The following is a 22,847-nucleotide window of genomic DNA, read 5'->3' on the forward strand; positions in this document are numbered from 1 at the left end:
CTTGTTGAAGATTTTTAAGTGAATAAATGAATGAACTGAGGTAGATCATCCTCAAGGTCTTCTTCCATTTGGAGGAGTCAGTGGCCCTCTTTCAGTAAAGATCAAACATGTGCTGATTGAGTTTGTATTAGAGCTCATTTGCTTTCAAGCTACAGAACACCCATTCAAGCTGGCTTCGGCAAAAAGAAAAATCAATGGTATAATGTTGTGGTGGCTTAGAGAACCTAAAAAGGAATTGTAAAAACTGGAGAGGCCCTACGCAGAGCTCAGGGTCTGTAACTGGGACCTCATACTGGTAGGAATCTGACTGCAAACCCCTCATTCTTCTAGAAGTTTCCATTGTTATTCATTCCCAAGTGGACAGATTTGATGGTCAGAAATCTTCCTTTCATCTGGTTCTCATCCTCTGGCGAGAGCACCACCTACTGCCTCTCAGCTCCCATTCTTGTTTCAACTCTCTTTCCTGGCAATTGAGGATTTCATGGTATAATTTTCTATAAAAAATTGTTTGAAGAAAAGGCCAGTATAAAGTCATATTACTCTGGAAATATTATTTTTTAGTTCTTCCCAGCCTTGGCACAAGTGGATTCAGGCTCCCTGGGCTCTCACTTCTCTTTGGCAAAGTTGCTGATGCCATAGATAAGCTTGGAGGATATTAACAACTTCACATTATGGGAAACTTGATAATTAAACATCTCACTTTGCATATAGAAAAATACAGTCCTAAAAGCTTCAGAGATGAGCTTGACTCACAGACTTCTTTGGTGGTTGTGGTGAGGGGCTGGATTTCACATAACATCTTCGTCTCCACCCGGTACCCTTTGAATGGCCACATTGCCTCTTCAGAAAGAACTTATATTAATATTTTGGTTATTTGGTTGATACCTATGTTACAAAAAGGCAGGGAGGGGGGTGTTTCCCACAGATAAAAGTGCAGGAAATTAACATAGCCTCCAGGCAGATTTGATAGAATAAACCCCTAGGATAGCTTTGAATACTCACCATCCACTGCATTCGGAGAACAAACCCTTGGCTGCAATGTTCAGTCCGATCTTAACTGTAGATGATAGAAAAAGAGCAGTGTAGTCCCTTGGTTTCTTTTCTTGTTAATGTTTAGCGTGTTCTCCGACACAGCCACTCAGGCAGGCTGGATATTAAAAATATTGTTATTGCTTATGAATACTACAAAAATCTTTATGCACACAAACTAGAAAATGTGGAGGAAATGGACAAATTTCTAGAAACACACAGCCTCCCTAGGCTCAACCAGGAAGAAATAGATTCCCTGAACAGACTAATCTCAACAGCTGAAATAGAAACAGCAATTAAAAATCTCCCTAAAAAGAAAAGTCCCAGTCCAGATGGCTTCACACCTGAATTTTACCATACTTACAAACCTCCCCGACACCTTTATGAAGCGAATATTACTCTGATATCAAAACCAGGAAAGGATGCAACAAAAAAAGAAAACTACAGACCAATATCCCTAATGAATATAGATGCAAAATTTTCAACAAAGTCTTAGCTAACCGAATCCAGACACTTATCAAAAAAATAATCCACCACGACCAAGTGGGCTTCATCCCAGGGATGCAGGGATGGTTCAACATACGTAAATCTATAAATGCAATTCACCACATAAACAGAAGCAAAAACAAAGACCACATGATTCTTTCAATAGATGCAGAAAAAGCTTTTGACAAAATTCAACACCCTTTCATGATACGAACACTTAAGAAAATAGGCATAGAAGGGACATACCTAAAAATGATACAAGCCATATATGACAGACCCATAGCCAACATCATACTGAATGGGGAAAAATTGAAATCATTCCCACTTAGAACTGGAACCAGACAAGGCTGCCCACTATCTCCACTTCTGTTCAACATAGTGCTGGAAGTCTTGGCTATAGCAATCAGACAGGAAAATGGAATCAAAGGTATCCAAATAGGGGCAGAAGAGATCAAACTTTCACTGTTTGCTGATGATATGATATTGTATCTAGAAAACCCCAAAGATTCAATCAAGAAACTCCTGGAACTGATCAATGAATTTAGTAAAGTCTCAGGATACAAAATCAATACACAGAAATCAGAGGCATTCATATATGCCAACAACAATCTAATTGAGAACCAAATCAAAGACTCAATTCCCTTCACAATAGCAACAAAGAAATTAAAGTACCTAGGAATATACTTAACCAAGGAAGTAAAAGACCTCTACAGGGAGAACTATGAAACACTGAGGAAGGAAATAGCAGAGGATGTAAACAGATGGAAATCCATACCATGCTCGTGGATCGGCAGACTCAATATCATCAAAATGTCTATACTACCCAAACTGATCTACAGATTCAATGCAATACCTATTAAAATCCCATCAGCATTCTTCACAGATATAGAAAAAATAATTTTTTCTATACGCTTTTTTTATAAAAAAAAAGCGTATAGAAAATTTTTTCCATTACGCTTCGTATGGAACCAAAGAAGACCCCGAATATCAAGAGCAATTCTAGGCAACAAAAAAAAAATGGGAGGCATTAATATGCCAGATATCAAACTATACTACAAAGCTGTAGTAATTAAATCAATATGGTATTGGCACAAAAATAGGAATATTGACCAGTGGAACAGATGTGAGAATCCTGATATAAAACCATCCTCATATAGCCATCTCATCTTTGACAAAGCAGACAAAAACATACGCTGGGGAAAAGAATCCCTTTTCAATAAATGGTGCTGGGAAAACTGGATAGCCACCTGTAGAAGGCTAAAACAGGACCCACACCTTTCACCTCTCACAAAAACCAACTCACGCTGGATAACAGACTTAAACCTAAGGTATGAAACTATTAGAACTCTAGAGGAAAAAGTTGGAAACACTCTCCTAGACATCGGCCTGGGCAAAGAGTTTATGAAGAAGTCCCCAAAGGCAATCACAGCAGCAACAAAAATAAATAAATGGGACATGATCAAACTACAAAGCTTCTGCACAGCCAAAGAAATAGTCATGAAAGTAAACAGACAACCTACAGAATGGGAGAAAATTTTTGCATCCTGTGCATCCGATAAGGGACTGATAACTAGAATATACTTAGAACTCACGAAAATCAGGAAGAAAAAATCAAATAACCCCATTAAAAAGTGGGCAAAGGACTTGAACAGAAATTTTTCTAAAGAAGACAGAAGAATGGCCAACAAACATATGAAAAAATGCTCAACATCTCTAATCATCAGGGAAATGCAAATCAAAACCACAATGAGATATCACTTAACCCCAGTGAGAATGGCCTTTATCAAAAAATCTCCAAACAATAAATGCTGGAGTGGTTGCAGAGAGAGAGGAACACTCCTACACTGCTGGTGGGACTGCAAACTAGTTCAACCTCTGTGGAAAGCAATATGGAGATACCTTAAAGCGATACAAGTGAATCTACCATTTGATCCAGCAATCCCATTGCTGGGCATCTACCCAAATGATCCAATGACACTCTACAAAAAAGACACCTGCACTCGAATGTTTATAGCAGCACAATTCATAATTGCAAGGCTGTGGAAACAGCCCAAGTGCCCATCAATCCAAGAATGGATTAATAAAATGTGGCATATGTATACCATGGAGTACTATTCAGCTCTAAGAAGCAACGGTGATATAGCACATCTTATATTTTCCTGGTTAGAGCTGGAACCCATACTACTAAGTGAAGTATCCCAAGAATGGAAAAACAAGCACCAGATATATTCTCCAGCAAACTGGTATTAACTGAGTAGCACCTAAGTGGACACATAGGTACTACAGTATTAGGGTATTGGGCAGGTGGGAGGGGGGCGGGTATATACATACATAATGAGTGAGATGTGCACCATCTGGGGGATGGTCATGATGGAGACTCAGACTTTTGGGGGGAGGGGGGAAATGGGCATTTATTGAAACCTTAAAATCTGTACCCCCATAATATGCCGAAATAAAAAATAAATAAATAAATAAATAAATATTGTTATTGCAACTTAAGTCCTTTTATAGATAGAAATTCCAGAATGAAAGGACCTGATGGAACTACCAAAGGTGAACTAGGCCACCCCTTTGCCTTCTGGGAGGCCTACTGTGAAGACACTGCAGTAGGTTTTCCAGTAGTGGGTTTGCTGTCAGCTGGAAGAAAATCTCCCTCCCCTGAGGCCCCACAGCACTTTGCTCTACTTCTCTTGGGATATTCATTGCCTCCCATTCTCTTCCCTACTACCTCATCGAGGTCTCATCTTCTTTTCCTGTATAAGGTCTTGCTCAGAACATGTGCTCAGCACATGTTTCTTACCTGTATTAATTCCCTATTGTTGCTGTAACAAATGGCCACAAACTTAGTGGCTTGAAACAATGCAAATTTGTTGTATTATAGGTCTAGAGGTCAGAAATGTGAAATGGGTCTCATTGGGTTAAAGCGTAGGCAGGGCTTTGTGTCTATAGGCTCTAGCAGAGGCTCTATTTCCTTTCCTTTTCCAGCTTCTACAGGCTGCCCCTGTATTTAGCTCATGGTCCCTGCCTCCATCTTCAAAGCCAGCAATAGTGGGCTGGGACCCTCTCGTGCTGCCATCTTTCTACTTCCTTCTTCCACTTTGAAGAGCTCTTGCGATTACATTGGGGGTCACCAGATAATCCTGGATAATCTCTCTATTTTAAGGTCAGCTGATTGGCAAACTTAATTCTCCTTTGACATGTAAGACAACATATTCACAGGTTCCAGGGATTAGGACATGGACATATGGGGGGCAGTTTAAGAGGGATCATTAATCTGCCTATCACATTGGCCAGACATAATTACTGAAATTAGTAGTGTGACTAGTGGAACAATATTGATGGCTGCCTCCTGTATTCAAATGACTCCCTGAAAAGTTGCAATCAACATTTTTTTTTCTGAAATTGATTTTTTTAATTTACCAGAGGAGATAGTTATGCTTTAAATGTGCCAATTAATTATTTTGCTGCATTAAGATTTATATACATTTGATTTTATTGAAGCAAGATTCACATTTATTACAGTGCTAGAACACTTGTTTTATATATATATATATATATCTGTGTAACGGTTATTAAGGAAAAATTTTTGCATTAAAAAATAACTAGGCATCAGCAGGTTTTGGAGTATGTGGTGTGTGCTTTTTAGGGGATGGCTTTTTTAGGAGAGAAGCTAATATCAGCAAACTAACTATTTTTTCCTCTCTTATAAGGAATAAATAATGTGATAGGCTAAATGTGATCCTATACTATGGATTTAGCTGTCATTAAGTGCTGTTAAATGGAAATGTAGTCTATGAACATATAAATATAAATTCATAGTTCTCCTGATTTTAAGAACTATTATAATTGACTAAGGAATTCAGTGAAAACAGAAGATTATATTTCAAGTAAATCTATTTTTTGAGAAAGTATAAACTGTATCCTAATTAGTACATTCTTAAATTATTCTTCCTAATTATGGAAATTAGTTCTGTCTCTCTAAATGTACTAGATACACTGCTAAGTTTGAGCATCACTCCTTATAACTGCCCTGCAAGGTAGTTGTCGGTACTTCCATTTTACAGATAATCAAATCAAGACTTAGAGAGGGTAAGTAAATTGCCCAGTCACAGAGATGAAAAGTCACATTTCGGGAGTCCACATTTAAATCTGAGGGTGCCCGACTTCAGAGCTCATACTCTTTCCATTTTAACACAGAAAGAGTCCTTGATGTCAACATTTTGCACAAAAACTGAACACAATGTATCACTTTGGGCTGGAGATCAATTTTAGGACTGCTTCTCTGTTCTTGTTTCTAGACACTGCACCATTAACACAGGCACCACAAGGAAAACATCCAGATCCATCCCTCTTTTTAGACCTACTTCTTTATCCTTTGGAAGTAGAAAGGAATAGAATACTTAATGGCTTCTAAAAGCCAGATTTACAAATGTGCTATGGCGTCAACAAAGAAAGATTCATGGTCCTAACACAATCATAAAAAAAAAAAAGAAAGAAAGAACAAAACAAAGACCCTGTTATAACATTTGCTCTAATTGCACTGGATGTTGCTAATGGAAAAAATGATATTTTGGAGCTTTCCTTGGGTATGAGAAATTAAAGAAAAAGAGGTAATTTGTAGACCATTTTCCTACTAACAAAATCCTTAGTTTCATGTAAGAAGTTCTTTTTTTCTGAGAAAAAAATTTATTACACTCATTCAATCTATGAAAAGGCAGGCAGGGTGAAAGGAGATGCCATTTTTATTCCTTCAGTGATTTTGGTGTCTGTTTTCTCCTTTTTCTTTGCCATCAACCCATGTGACTTTCAGTGTCCAGGAAGACATTAAAGAGTCTTTACATGAATGTTACCAACTATTAAATAAAGGTTACTAATTTAATTACTTGGAAAAATGAAGAGCTATTTTCCAGTTTCTTCTGCAGTGCTTTTGGAACACATATCTACTTTCCTTATAGGGATTCCTGGGTACCTCATAAAATTCCATAGTTTATTGAACATGTGGAATTTCACTTACACAAAGTTCTCAATATTTTTGATGGTGGACTTTTTAAGAGTTGGGCATGGAGTTCAGGCAAGATGGCAAACAAGCAACAACTCCTGCCAGAGTGTTTCTGTAAGAAGGAAAGATTTTAGATGAAACTGAAAAAAACAAACAGGCAGACAAACATAGATTGGATGAGGGTCAAAAAGAGTGCCTGAACCTATAGGAGACTCCATGGGAAGAAGTTACAGAACAGAACTGGAAAGAGAAAGGCATCAGCAGGGTCTGAACCCCAAGAGGCTTGGAGACCTGCAACAGGGGTAGGTGAAGCAGTTAAATTTCCCCTCCCTTGCATCTTGGACTGTTGGTGGGCCCCCGAGCTGCTGGAGAGACCTGCCCATACCAGCTCAGAGATGGCTGCAGCCAGTTTGCAGTGAGCCTTTTGCTGACAGAGATCAGACTCCCAGCTCTCTCAGGATGCCTCCCACCCCACAGGCCTGAGCCGATGGGCAGGTGCCATATGGCTTCATTATCTCCTTCCTTTCCCCTCCCGAGACTGCCAAGAGAGACAATTTAGCCCCCACCCAAAGGCACCCACATGGAACTGGACTTTTCCTTTTGGAACCCTGCAGCAGACTGAGAGGTGCTCAGACTGTGAACTCCCTACCTGCCGGCCCTACCTAGTGCTGCTTGCCTGGTGACTCCAGCAAAGTAGGGCAAACCCCAAGACAGACAGACATTGATCCAACTTGGGTACCCTGTGGGTGATTGGAAACCAGCATTATTCTTCCTCAGTGTTTCGTAGTTCTCCCTGTAGATGTCTTTTACCTCCTTAGTTAAACATATTCCTAGATGTTTTATTTTCTCTGTTGCTATTGTGAAGGGTATTGAGTCTTTGATTTGGTTCTTAGTTTAAATCAATCTTAAGCAAAAAGAACAAATTGGGAGGCATCAGTTTACCAGACATCAAGCTATAGTACAAGGCTATAGTAACTAAAATAGCATGGTAATGGCACAAGACCAGAGACATAGACCAATGGAACAGAACTGAGAACCCAGCTATAAAACCATCCTCATATGGCCATCTAATCTTTGACAAAGCAGACAAAAACATAACTGGGAAAAAGAATCCTTATTCAATAAATGGTGCTGGGAAAATTGGATAGCCACATGTAGAAGACTGAAACAGGATCCACACCTCTCACAAAAATCAACTCACGGTAGATAACGGACTTAAACCTAAGGCATGAAACTGTAAGAATTCTAGAAAAAATGTTGGAAAAATTCTTATAGACATTGGCCTAGGCAAAGAATTTATGAAGAAGACCCCAAAGGCAATCATAGCAACAACAAAAATAAATAAATAGGACCTGATCAAACTAAAAAGCTTCTGGACAGCCAAGGAAACTGTCATGAGAGCACACAGACAACTTACAGAATGTGAGAAAATACTTGCATCTTATACATCTGATACATCTTATACATCTGATAATACATCTAGAATCTATATAGAACTCAGGAAAATCAGCAAGAAAAAATCAAACAACCCTATCAAAAAGTGGACAAAGGCCATGAACAGAAACTTTTCAAAAGAAGATAGACCAATGGCTAACAAACATATGAAAAAAATGCTCAACATCTCTAATCATCAGGAAAATGCAAATCAAAACCACAATGAGATATCACTTATTCCCCAGCGAGAATGGCCTTTATCAAAAATCCCCAAAACAATAAAAGTTGGCATGGATACAGAGAGATAGGAACACCCATGCACTGCTGGTGGGACTGCAAACTAGTACAACTTCTATGGAAAGCAATATGGAGATACCTCAAAGAGATACAAGTAGATCTTCCATTTGATCCACCAATTCCATTACTGGGGCTCTACCCGAAAGAACAAAAGACATTCTATAAAAAAGACACCTGCACTCAAATATTTATAGTCGCACAATTCACAATTGCAAAGATGTGGAAACAACCGAAGTGCCCATCAATACATGAGTGGATTAATAAAATGTGTTATATGTATATCATGGAGTTCTACTCAGCCACGGAAAAACAATGGTGATCTAGCACCTCTTATATTATCCTGGAGAGAACTGGAGCCCATTTTACTAAGTGAAGTATCACAAGAATGGAAAAACAAGCACCATTTGTACTCACCATCAAATTGGTGTTAACTGATTAACACTTAAGTGTACATATAGTAGTAACATTGATTGGGTGTCAGGCAGGTGGGAGGGGGAGGAGGGGATGGGATACACATGTAATGGGTGTGGTACCGACCGTTTGGGGGATGCACATGCCTGAAGCTCTGAGTCAGGTGGAGAAAAGGCAATATATGTAACCTAAACATTTGTACCCCCATAATATGTTGAAATATAAAGCCAAACAAATAAATAAATAATGATAGTTGGGAATAGGTTTGACATGTAATAATTCATCTTAAATAGATTTTCTCTCTCTCAAAAATCCAGAGAGAAGTAATGTGGGCCTGAAATATCATCTTTTCTCCATGAAGCCTTCAGGAACACAGCCTTCCTCCAGCCCACAGCCCCACCATCCACCTCTAGGGTGTATAGTCCACTTCCTTGTGGCCTACAGTGGTGGCCATCACACTCATGGTAAAGGGAATGAAAAAGAAAAGGGGCAAAGGGCTCAGAGAAGTTTGTCCATTTGTTTTTAAAGAAGGTTCTGGAAGCTACCACATGACATGTGTATTTACATCCCATTGGCATGTCCTTAATGACAAAGCCACAGAGCTACAAGGGAAGATAGAAAGTGTCTTTATTCCAGGCAGCTATTTCCAAGCTAAAGACTCTATTTCTGTGGAAGATAGAGAAAATGGGTGTTGGAGGATGACCAGTAACTGCTGCTACAGACATAATAGCTGCTCCTTTAGATCTCTGAAGGGCAGTCATGTGAACAGAAGGATTCAGTTTACTCTTTGTACCATCAAAGAGAAAAACATGAATCTGATATTAAAGTTTTAGAGAGGAGACATTTGAGTCATCATTAGGAAGAACTTTCTAACAGGTAGAACATCCCCACAACTGGAAGACCTGGCATTTGTAGTGGAGAGCTCACCGTCACTAGAAGGCATTCAAGCAGCAGGTACTTACTACCTCTTGGGGATAGTGTAGGGGAATTTCTCCACTGGGAGTAATATAGATTAGGTGACCACTAAGATACCTTTTTCTAAGAGCTTGTGAAATCTATTGCTTAACAGCTATAACATCTGTCATGATGTCCCTTTTTTATTACAGATATTGGCAATTGGAGACTTCATTCTCTTTTTTTCTTGGTCACTCTTCTAGGGATTTATTAATTTTATTAATTTGTTCAAAGGACCAGCTTGTGGCTTTCTCTTTTTCTCTATTTTACATTGTTTTGTACTTAGTAAATTTCTTCTCCTTTTATTACTTTCTTCCTCTTACTCTCTTTGGTTTTACTGTGATCTTTTCCTAACTGTCTGAGGTAGGAACTTAAATCATACCATTTTAAAGATGAAATGCTTTTTACTGACACTCAGGGTCAAATGAAATAGAATTGTAAAACTGCTATGTCAACCATAAAGCACAATGCAAGGGTGCTGTCTTTACCATTGTTTCAGTGACTGTGACTTTTTATGATTGCAGCTAATGGTGGTTTCAGAGATTTTGTGTCTGCTCCTTATAGTTTATATGTGTCCTTCAGCTGTCAGTGTTGTTTTCATGAGCACCTTGACTTTATTCTATTCTGATAAATTTCTATTGGATTTTAAAACCAGATAACCAAACCTATTAAGGGATTGAGTAAGTATTAACATTCTTTGGTTTTGTGACCATGGACAAATGATTTCATTCCTCTATGTCTCAGCTTCTGTACCATTTCAAGTTCTCTATTTGTCCCTGTGGATTCAAATTACTATATGGTCTTATTTTCTTACTCTAATACAGCTTTGCTCTTACCCTTTTCCTTTGTGCTGTTATTGTTCAATATTTTACAATTCTATTTGTTATAGCTCCAATAATACAATTATATGTACATATTGTTTTATATATTGCTTTTTTAATGAGTTAAGAAAAGAAAGAAGAAATATGCATTTATGATGTCTTTATAATTACATAATTACCTTTTTTGTCACTCTTAATTTTTTTCAAGTCATGCAAATTACCATCTGAGGTTATTTGCTTTAAGCATGAAGAACTTCCATTAATATTTCTTGTGAAGTAGGTCTACTATCAATGTATTCTCTCTGTTTTAGTTTATCTAGGAATATTTTTATTTTGCCTTTATTTTTGAAAGATGGTTTTGCTGGATATAAGATTCTTGGTTGAGAGCTTTCCATCTTTCAGTGCTTTGAATATGTAATCCCACTGCCTTTGGGCCTCCATTATTTCTGATGAGAAGTCAGTTGTTAATCTTATTAAGGTTCCCTGGTATGCAATGAGCCATTTTTCTCTTACTGCTTTCAAGATTCTTCCTCCCATACACACCTCCTTTGGCTTTGGCTTTCAGCATCTTTACTATGATGTGTCTGGGTGCAAATCTCTTTGTGCTTATCCTACTTGGAGTTCATTGAGGTTCTTGAATGTGTACATTAATGCTTTTCTTTAAATTTGGGGAGTTTGTGCATAAGTGCATATGCTTTGTGCACTTAATGATGTCCCGCAATTGTATGAGACCCTGTTCATTTTTCTTCATTCTTTTACTTTTTGTTCTTTAGATTGTGTATTCTATGCCAATGTGTCTTCAACTTTACTAATTTTTTCCCTTACCAGTTCAAATCTACTGTTAATTCCCTGTAGTGAAATATTCATTTCAGTTATTGTACTTTTAAACTCCAGAATTTCCAGTTGGTTCTTTTATATAATTTCTATCTCTTTATTGATTTTTCTATTTCATGAGACATTGTCACTGTAGTTTTTTTTTACTTCATAAAGCATGGTTTCCTTTAGTTCTTTGAATATATTTTAGGAGCTGCTTTGAAGTCTTTATTAAATATGACATCTGAATCCTCTCCCAGATAGTTTCTTTGCCTGCTTTTTTTCCTGTGTGTAGGTTACACTTTCCTTTTTCTTTGTATATCTCATGACTGTTCATTGAAAGCTGGATCTTTAAGGTAATGTAGTATAGCAATTTTGGATACTGATTCCCCTCCTCTCTTCTCTGGGACTTGTTTCTGTTGTTGTTTATTTGTTAAGTGACTTTATGAACCATTTTGTGAGGTCTATTTTCCCTACATTATAAAGCCACTACTATCAATCTTAAGAGGGCACAACCTTGGGCATGCCAACAGTTATCCTGAAAATGACTTGTTTTAACAGGGCTTTCATGATTTATCTCTTTCCCTGGTCTCTCCGTTACATGGTCTGCCTCATTTGGTATTACACCAAGCTGTTAGGCTCTGCTCATTTTTGGCTGATTTTTCAAGTATTTCTTAAAATGCTCTGGAGCATAATTACTCCAATTAATGCTTCAGTTAAATTCACCAGGAGTAGTTTTGGAGGTTGATTTTTGAGGTTTGTTTTGATGCCAGGAAGAATCTTTTTAGCTGTCTCTTTCCCTGGTTTTCTTTGATAAACCAACTGATCTATAGGTTAGCTTTTGCTTTTGTATAGGTATCAGCCTCCTCTTAATTGTTTACCACCAGAATCTCCATTGTGTACAAGAGTACCCTTAAGCTTGAACTTTTCCACATTCTATTTCAAATAAAGTCAAATCCTTTGGGGTGATCTTTGGAGTTCTCCATTCTTATGTACTGCTTCTCCCTGTGGAAAAAATTTCTGAATAAGTGCTCTGGGCACTAGGTAGTGGTAGCCACTGGTAGCCTTGAATTGCCTTGTCTGCCATAGAATCTCTGCTCTATAAGCAAGTTGTGTCAAGGGCAATAGGGTCCTATTGTGCCTGGAGTACTGTCTCTGCTTTATGAATTGAGGCTAGATGGAAGAAGGGAGCCTCCAACCTCTTGGCTGCACTCGCCAGGAATTTAACCTTAGATCTCGAGAAATTCTGGTGTCCTGCCTTTACCAGGGAGATAACTGTATCTCTTGATTAAGAGATAATGGGAAAGGAGACCAAACTTATTGGCCACATCTTCTCAGGGAAGAGGTAGAACATCTTTATACAACTTAGAAAATCCTATTTTTCACTTGCAAAAACATTTGATAGTTTGAGTTGTTTGGAAGAGTCCTTTCTTTTCTTACCTATAAGGTTGTACTTTATTCCCAAGATCTTGAAATTCTAGTGTTTTCTTAACAACAGCTTCATTTTCTTCTGGATAAACTGAACATGTAAACAACTGCTTGAGCTTTAGTAACTATATTTAAAGAAGATGTAGTGAATATAATGACCCTATCAACAATCCTACACAAATTTTCTATGTTTTTAAGCATCTATTTGATACTGACACCGCATGGCTCTGACAGAAATGATGTCCACAGATGCTTGCATGGCTCCCCTTTAAAGCCCAAAGCTTGTATTAGCCATGTAGTCTGTGGTCAATAAGTAAAGTCAATTGAACTGAATTGTATGGAAATTACAAATCCAATCAATGAGACCAACCTAGTTATGAGCACAATGAAGTAAATGCTGCTGATTACCATGAGCTTGATACTTCCAGCCATTTTTCTACATTTCTTTCATTGGCATTGTATTCTGTTTGTTCTCTCTGTTTTTCATTTCTGTGGTTTGTTTTCCTATCCTTCTGTGGGTTACTGAATTTTAAAATTCATTTTAATTTATAGTGTTTTTCACAACTTTTTCATTGCTTGCTCTATATGTTACATTATACATACATAACTTACCACAGTCTACTGCTGTCATCATTTTACCAGATTGAGTAAGGTATAGAAACAGTACCCCCTTTAGGTCCTTTTACTCTATCCATTTTTATAATATAATTGTCTTAAATAATCCCTCTATATACACTTAGAATGACATCAGACAGTGTTATAAGTTTTGCTTCAAATGTCAAACATACTTTACAAAATTTAGGACTATATAATTTACAAAACTTATTCCACTTTTGGTTACCATGTTCTATCTTCCATTATGATATTCTAAGATTCTTTTTTTATTTTTTATTTTTCTGTTTAGAGAAACTCCTTTAGCTATTATTCTATTGTAGGTCTGCTGGCAACAAATTTTCTTAGCTTTTCTTCATCTGAGAATATCTTGATTTCACCTTCATTCTTGAAGAATATTTTGCTGGGTATAAGATTAACAGTTATTTTCTTTCAGCAGTTGAAAAATGTGCCACTTTACTATGGCCTGTTTAGTTTCTGATAAGAAATCCATTTTCATTCAAATTGTTTTCCCCTATAGATAAATTGTGATCATTCTCTGGCTGCTCTGGGATTTTTTTGTTTTTTTGTCTTAAGTTTTCAGAAGTTTAGTTATAATCTGTGTGAGTGTGGATTTCTTGGGGTTGATTGTGTTTGAGATCTTCTCAGATTCTTGAATCTGTAGCTTTTTGACTTTTACAAAATTTGGGAAATTTTTCAGTTATGTTTTCAATTAACCCTACCTTCTATGTCCTCTTATTATAGCACTTTGAAGACTTGGATATTAGATCTTTTTTATAGTCCTACTGGTCTCTGAAGCTCTGTTTATTTATTTATTTTGCAGTTTGTATTCTTCCTGGGAACAGAAGCCACTCCACCTTCATTTTTAAAAGACATTTTCTCCATATATAGGATTCAAAATTGGCATTTACATTCTTTTATCATTTCAAAGTTTTTTGTTCCATTTTCTTCTGGATTTTATATTAAATATTATCTGTTGAAAAGTCTTTTTTTTTTTTTTTTTTTGGTCCTTTAAACTTAATGTGATGTTTTTCTTTTATTATTTTTAAGATTTTGGCCTTGTCTTTAAGTTTTTGTAGGTTGGCCATGATATGTCTATGTATGATTTTCTGTATAGTTATCCTCTTTGGGGTTTATAGGGCTATTAAATCTGTTATTTTGTGTCTTTTATAAGTTTTGAAAATTTCTCAGTCACTTCTCTTTAAATGTTGTTTCTGCCCTATTCTCTTTCCTTCTCTCTCTTCCTTGAAATACACATTAGCTTTTTCATCATGTTCCTAATGTCATTTACATTCTTTAATGTATTTTCTATTCTTTTCTTCTCATCATGCTTCAGTCTAGATACTGTCTGCTGGTGCATATTTCATTTAAATAATTTTCTCTTTCTATGTATCTTCTTTGCTCTTGAACCTATCTATTGTGTTCTTGCTTTTGGCTGTATTTATCAGTTCTTTGATTTTAATATGTTTGTTTTTTATAGATTTCATTTTTGTATGTAGAACTTTCCATCTTGTCTTTCTTTGAACATATTAATTATAGTTATTTTAAAGATGCTGTCTGATGAATAATCCTTGGGTCTATTTCTATTGCCTATTTTTTCCTCATAGATTTTGGTCAGTTAGACTTATTTCATGGCATGCTTAGTGATTTTGGATTGAATTGTAAATGGTGTATGAAAAATTTTAGAGGTTCTAGAAGATGTCATCTTCCTTTATAGAGGGTTAATTCTCTCTGAAAGGTAGTTAGAATAGGGGGAAATTACCTTGATCCAATTAAGGGCTATAATTATTCTAGGATGGGTCCTGGCTTTTGTGAGGTATAATCTATTTCCTGTTTTTTATTACTTCTAAGACTTAACCTTTCAGTTTTGAGACATAAGAACTTTAGTTATTTACCAGGATTCAAATTCTTCAAGGCTCCTGAACTATAATTTTTGTTTCCTCAGTACTGTAAGACTGCTAAACTCTCCCTTTATGTTTTTAGCCTTTTTGCTTCATTTTTATGGTTTACTTCTTGTCCTATTATCTTATGTCATGGCAGATGCTTCAAGGAAAAAAATATTATAGAATTTTGGGATCTGTTTTTTGTGATTCCTCTTTTTTTAACTTGATCTCAGTCCTCTGAGTCCTAGATGCTTTTAAAGATTTGTACTCCAAGTTTTGTCTCTCCAGTCTCTAATAATGGTAAAAGTTCCAGACCTCTTAAGAACCGGCCAGTAATTTAAGGAGAAAGGCAGTGGGTAATATAGAGAAGGTGGAATTATCACAGTACTATGAACTAAATGTCTGTGTCACCCCAGAATCCATATGTTGAAATCCCAACCCCAAAGTGATGGTATTAGGAGGTTGGGACCTTTGGGAGGTGATTATGTAATGGAGGAGAGCCATTATGAATGGGATTAATGCTCTTATGAAAAGATGTCCCAAAGAGCTGCTTTGCTCCTTCCACTATGTGAGGACACAGGTAGAAGGTGCCATCTATGAACCCATACTGGATCTGCTGGAACCCAGATACCGGATCTGCTGGACCCTTGATCTTAGACTTTCCATTCTCCAAAACTGGGAAAAATAATTTGTCTTGTTTGTAAGCTATGCAGATAATGGTATTTTGTTATAGCAATACAAATGGAATAAGACATTCAATATATTTTCCTTTTATCTGAGATCTTGGAACTTAAAATTTTTGCTGCCTTTGCTATTCTTTGATTTCCTTCAACCATTTTTTTTTTTAAAAATCTAGCTATTATTTTTGTCTAAGTGAGAATATTGGTTTGCATACACACTGCTCCATCATAGTGGGAAACAGAACTTACCAAGCCTTTGCAATCTAAATATTGCTTCAGAAAAGACTATAATAATTTGGGCATAGTTTTCTTCACAATATTTTTACTAATTTTACTTTGCTCCTTTTCCTTGATTCACATTTTCCTGATTAACTTATTCTGTTCTTTCTCTTCTCTCTCTCTCTTTCTTTCTTTCTTCTTTTTGTCCTATTAGTCCTTAGACAAAGCTAGATTAAGATGTTTAGAGTTCTAAGATGCAGAAAGATAAGTTGGCCTTCTCCCCTTCACAAGAAATTAAAAATAAAAACTAAACTGTAAAAGACATCTAAGAAATAATTCAATGCTTTCCCAAAATACAACCATTGTAAATTATTTCCAGAAACTTATGGAGCTGAGCTTCCTGGGTGTAAATCCTGGGTTTGCCATGTACTAGGTAGACAAGTTTCTTAATCTCTCCATGCTTCAGTTTCTTTGGTTGTGAAATGTGGAAAAGAATAGTACTTGCCTTATAAGCTTATTATAGTAAATGATTTAATATGTGTATAGCACTTAGAACAATTTTCCACATATAGTAAGTTCTCAATTAATGTCAGGTAATGTAAAACATTTTCCAGTATCAGCAGCAATAGCCATAAAATACATCAGGATATAACTTACATATACTCATAATAAATATTTATGATTTAGTAGGGATAAGTTTTATTACTTTGTAAATTTATTTGGACCCATCCATTGCTAGAAAATTTTGTGATAACTCAACATTTTTGTTTTTTCTTTTTTTCTTCCTTTATCTTTTTTGGAGTTTGAAGTGAGTAGAGGCTTTCTCTTCCCTATTAGTAGGAAGAAAAATGAACCATTTCTTTCTACTATTCAACATTTATTTCCCAATAGTTGAGCCATTCAACATTTATTAAGCACTCATATTCTGGGCTATGTGCTAACAATAGTGCTGCAGAGATGTATAAGATTTCATCCTTTCCCTGAAGGTCTTCTTAGATTTATCAGTCAGACAGATAAACAAGAAATGACACATATACTGAGCCATCTACCCTGTAGCAGGGTGTCAAAATTTTATAATACATTAGCTTTATAATCCTCCCAGCAACCTTAGGGTGTCAGCACTGTGGCTCAGAGGACTTCTGTAATTTGCTCGAGGTCCTACTGTAAAAGACATGAGATTTCAACCCAGTAACTCCAAATAATTATTCCATGGCCTGCCCACTAATGTTAAGACAGAAGGGACAGCAACACCTCTACCTAGAAACATTGGAAAAAAGGCTGATTAGAATTGTCTACTCATGCCCAAACCACCTGCGTGTTCAGGTGTGTGAACCCAAATCAGACTGCTTGTTTAGGGTTATTTACCATTTTTTTCTGCCAAAGTGGTCAAACTAATAACAAGCAGTCTCGACATTCTTAAAGCCAGTAAAAAATATGGTGCAGAACTATTTTTGAATGGATATTTTTAAATTTGGTGAATCATTTTCACCTTAAAAAATAACTTGTCAATTAGAAAAAATAAAATGACACGTATTATCTTGAATGTGGTGGGCTGTGATTGGAGAAAGCCCTCACACATGCTTCCTGTGATGCTTTCAACTGCATTTAGATTAATTAGCCAAAGTTCTAGAAACCTGAGCTCCAAAGAGATCAGCGTCATGCTTTAAACTCTGCAAGAGACTGATAGCTTCCTAACCTTCAAGGGGAATCTCTAAGCCTAGGTAGATTGCCAAGGGAAATGAGTGATGCCAGCTTGGAAGCATGTTATAGAGAAAAGGGCTACATGCACCCACTTTTCATTTTGAAGGTCAGTCCACTGATTATTTTACCTTATAATGAGTTTAAACCCAAGTCTGTATGTAATGAAGTATACTTAGTCTTAAAAATGCTAGACCATTCAAAATGAAATTGTGTTAGCTTTTGCTAATTTTCAAATTAATCAATTTAAAGCCCTGATTTTGGGATTTTTAGAACTGAGAACTATTTGTTTCAGAAGACATCACCTATTGGCAGAGTGTGGCACTGCAGTTTTACTGTCTTAAATGCTACGTAAAGAGGAGGAAGAGTTGATCACACAGTATTGGATTTGGAGCCAGAGAGGATAAGGCAGGCAGCTCAGAGAACTTGGGGCCCTCGAAATCTAGAAGGGTATGTTTCTCTGCTCTGCCCATCCCCTCATTACTAGGGTGCATTTCTGAACAGAAAACCAGAACTATAATTGGAACAAATTACAAATTTGTGAATTGTGGCTGTTGCTGAAATCAGCCCTTTGTGAGACATCCTGACTCATTTAAACAGACATTGGATTCAATTGTCCTCATCCAAACAGCTAAATTCCAAACTGTCATTAATCTGAAATTAAAGGGGGAAAGTTCTTTATAGTTTGATTTTACTTTTGCAGTGCTACAGCTAATAGCGTCAGGAAAATAACTTTTCAAATAAAAATCTATCTTCTTCCAATTGTGGCTGGGATAGAAGTAAAGGAAGATGAAGAGGAAGATGGAATACGAAGATTTTATGGCCAAGCAGTTTGGACTTTAGTCTTTTATTAAGGAAACAATTTCTGACTCTACTGAAGAAATTTCATTTTTTTGCAGTGACACAAATGTAATCTGCCCAGCTGGCTTAGTGTCCATTTACATTTTAGCACCCCATAGCTACTCTTCATTTTTTTTTAAGAAACTAGAATAAAAGTCCTCATAACCCTGGCTGTAAAGGTCCTTACGGTTTTGAGGGCAGTCTCTTCTCTCCTGCCTTTTAACTCCTTTGTCCTTTGAATGCGCATACATTTTCTGAATGTCTTTTTCAGAGTCCTGTGGGTTTCATCTCATTTTGTTTAATTGGCTTCCTGTTAATTAAGAAGGAGAATTAACTAGGAAATAAGCATGTGTGCAGAGTTAACAGTAAGCTAGGAAATGAAGGAAATGAAGCTGAAGTTTAAAAACACACGGGACTACCCGTTTTTTTTTAGCGTATTATGGGGGTACAAGTGTTAAGGTTATATATATTGCCCATGCCCCTCCTCCCCCCTGGAGTAAGAGCTTCAAGCGTGTCCATCCCCCAAACGTTGCACGTCTTACTCGTTGTGGTTGTATATACCCATCCCCTCCTCCCCCCTCCCACCCTCCCGACACCCGATAAATGTTACTCCTATGTGTCCACTTAGGTGTTGATCCGTTAATACCAATTTGCTGGTGAGTACATGTGGTGCTGTTTTTTCCATTCTTGAGATACTTCACTTAGTAGAATAGGTTCCAGCTCTATCCAGGAATATACAAGAGGTGCCATATCACCATTGTTTCTTAAAGCTGAGTAGTACTCCATGGTATACATATACCACATTTTATTAATCCACTTACGAATTGATGGGCACTTGGGTTGTTTCCACAGCTTTGCAATAGTGAACTGTGCTGCTATAAACATTCGGGCGCAGGTGTCTTTTTCATAAAGTGACTTACCCTTTTATTCTGAATCTCTAAGCTTCCGTTGGGCTTTGCATTTGTGGGACACTGGTCCTGTTTGCTGGATGTGGATCCCAGCAAAGGGGTCTGGATGAGAGGATTTAGGAGGGAAGGATTTGGCACCTGTACGGCCCCAAAGCAAAGTTTTCAGCCTACTCATACGGTTATTTTAAAGTAGTGCCATTGTGAAACTGTATTGGTCATTGTTTTGGGGGTAGACATTTCACAATGCAGGAATCCTGAATTCATCTTACCTGATTTCTGCATCCTACTTGGTGTCGGTATCATTAGACCCTCTCATCTGTCTTTGAGCCACCACCACCTGTGTTAGTTAATTTTCTCTCCATCATTAGCATGGTATCAGTGCATTGATGTGGATTCTTATATAGTTTTTAAAGTGTTTTTCCTTCCAACTCCCCTTGAGCTTCTGTTTTAATTCATTTGCTTACAAACAAATTTAATTAGCAAAGAAAACTACCTCCAGAGTTTTTCAGTTTCTTTCCTTTTGTTCTACAGAGAGAGACACACATGTTTCATGCTGGGGATAAGGGAGACCAGTGGGAACTTCAGAGTGGCATGCATTTCCTGCAAGTAACCATAAAGAAAAGACACGGAAGCCTTAAAGAGGAAAGTTGTAGGCATGCCTGAGTCACAGCTTCTCGGGAGCTGTCCGTGATGCTTGTGCGGAGTGTGTATACACACACACGCTCTCTCTCTCTTGCTCTCTGTCTCTCACACACACACACACCCCACAGTGACAGATGACCTATTGAAATAATTTCAGAGCCGGTCTGTGGTTGCTACGACAACCAATGATCTCTTGGCTTTCATCTGGCCATGTGACAGGGACTTTGACGTCAGCTAGAGGCAGAGTCTGTGGCTGAGTCCACACAGTCAGAGGCTTGTGAGAATCTGGTGGATGCTGGACGTTGCCGCCGCTGCTGTTTCTCAGGGCTGGAGAGCATGGACTGCTAAATCTTGCACTTCTTCTGTGTGAGGTAATTAGTTTGCTTTATATCAACATTAGAGGTTTTTGTAGCTCATTGTGATTCTCCCCTTTCTCTTACCTCCTACAAGTTTTCCGTGAGCAATTATTGTTGTACCAGGGGAAAATTGTGAAGCAGCTTCTAGTCGTGAGTTTCTTGCAGAGTCTCTGGAATTTGGTTAAATTTGGATTAATGTTCTGTGAAGTAGGTTAAAATATAATCTCTTTTCTTGCTCAACACTTGCTAACATAACATTATTTAGAGATAGGGATTTTGCAGCTGGAGCCAAATAGTCTCTCTTGAATTCCAGGAATCCTCCCTTCAGTATTGTTTGGGGTTTAAAAACTCCAGCATAGCCTTGCAATATGTTGCTAACTTTTCTTTTTTATAATTGATACCCTATTCTGAATCAGCCTAAAATAGTTTAGAATTTGGTTTCTATCGTGTTTGCAGTGTTCATAATTAGCAACAATAGGAACAGCGGGAAATAACATACTTTGAAACAAAAGTTGAGATTTTTCTTGTAACTAAAACCTTTGGTATTATGAGAAAACCAAGAAAAACTGTCAACAGCTTCCTGTTTAGAGAAAAATAATCTGAAATATGCCAAAGAAGTTGGGGTGGGAGCTTTTACATGTGTGTATACAGTTGCTTTTTGGTTGTTAGAGCAAAGTGCACATTTTCAGTGTCCTCCCCTGAAAATTCTGCTGTGAAAAGAATGGCACTGGATGCTGTTTACTAAGGAGTCATGCAAGCTGTTTTTATTTTTAAAAATTGAAATAATTACCTAGAGAAGAAAACAATAGCCCTAAAACTAAATGTATCATTGACATAAGGTTTACCTTAATGCAAACACAGATATAGGCACCAAAAATTTGCTCCAGATCTTCAATGAATAATTTGAAAACTGTGATTAAGAAGGATTTTAATCTCTATTCCAATGACACTATATATTACAAATCATTTTATTTGTATTGTTATAGATCATTTCTTTCCCAAGTTTAGTCATTTTGGACTTTGTTTCATGATATGCAAGTTGGATTGTTTTCTGGCTTGTAATTCAAAGAAAACCTCTGGTCCAGAAGTTAGTCAAAGTCTAGATTTATAACCACGTTTCTACACCTTAGGAATTTCACAGGAAAAAAAAAGACACATTTTGGAGCACTGCATATAATATCGCTGGTATTTTAAGAAGTAGAAACAACTGGTTTAACTATATATGTGAAGATTGTATATTTATAGTATATGAATTACATCTCAATTTAATGCAAGAATATATTATTTATAATTTTTTGTTTTCTGTTAGTTTCAGAATTCCAATAGCATTTATTTTACTCTTGGAGGTGAAAATTATGAACAGTATTTAGCTGCAGTGATACATGAATAATTGTGGATATATCAATAATTTTCTTAATAGCTTTCAATCAGTGAATATTCGTTTAACTTGCTGGCATTTGATATGTCTGTTTTTGGTCAGAGCCTCCGTGGAGGATTTTCCAAAAGTCTAACATGCTTACATCCAAAGCACATCTACTGGATAGCATGTCATCATTTAATTGATCTCATAATTATAATAACCCAGAGGCCATAGTCTGAACACCCTTAGAAATATGTTAAATGATATGTGACATTTCAGTTGAACACAGATAGGACCAGTAGTGCTAACATTTAAAAGCACTATCTTTGATGGAGTACATTTTGATGTTTACTTCTTTTACTCAAAATTTGAAATTATCATTATAGTTTTTTCAGGTAGCAAAGATTTTCTTGGCTTTCTCTCTATGATGTTTTAAATTAAAGTCATAAAATGATTTTATTGAATGCTCTTATAAAATAGACTGGATTTCAGCAGTATGAAATATAAGAGAACAATTCAGTGTTGATGTCAAAATGTCAATGGTAAAGTTTATCATTAGAAGAAATCAACCTATGCTATAAAAGCAGAGATGCTCTAGAATCTACAGGTCTTTTCATATGGCAAAATAAGAAAAAAATGATTCTCATTAGCATCATCTATTCACAGCAATGAGACTGTGTTGATTTCAAGGTCAAGTTTGTCTCCGCTTCAAAAGATTCTGGCAAGGAATGATTTACTCTAGAAACCTGGCTATTGCATTAAGTGCTTTGTGTGTAGTTTCAGGGATTCTTAACCTTTTAGGTGCCATGGACCTCTTTGGAAGCCTGGTGAAGCCTATAGACTTTTCTCAGAATGATGTTTTTAAATGCATAAAATAAAGTATGCAGGGTTACAAAGGAAACCACTTCTATTGAACTACATTAACCAAATTTTTAAAAACTGTGATATGTGTTTTGTTAATCATACATTATTAAATA

The 22,847-nt window shown here is 36.7% G+C and overlaps 1 protein-coding gene across 8 annotated transcripts in view; it reads left to right on the forward strand.

The window, feature by feature from the left end:
- NCALD (neurocalcin delta) overlaps window positions 1-22,847 on the forward strand; it is a 410,511-nt gene that overhangs the window by 300,503 nt on the left and 87,161 nt on the right. Inside the window, exon 1 of one of the 8 annotated variants that reach the window (XM_012762054.3) lies at window positions 20,148-20,525. The exons of the other annotated variants lie outside the window; for them this stretch is intronic. The gene's annotated coding sequence lies outside the window, so the exon portion shown is untranslated. Of the gene's footprint in view, window positions 1-20,147; window positions 20,526-22,847 lie in introns of those variants that run through there. 8 annotated transcript variants of the gene reach the window in all.

The sequence above is a fragment of the Microcebus murinus genome, chromosome 7 (genome assembly GCF_040939455.1).
Source record: "Microcebus murinus isolate Inina chromosome 7, M.murinus_Inina_mat1.0, whole genome shotgun sequence".
Lineage (NCBI taxonomy): Eukaryota > Metazoa > Chordata > Mammalia > Primates > Cheirogaleidae > Microcebus > Microcebus murinus.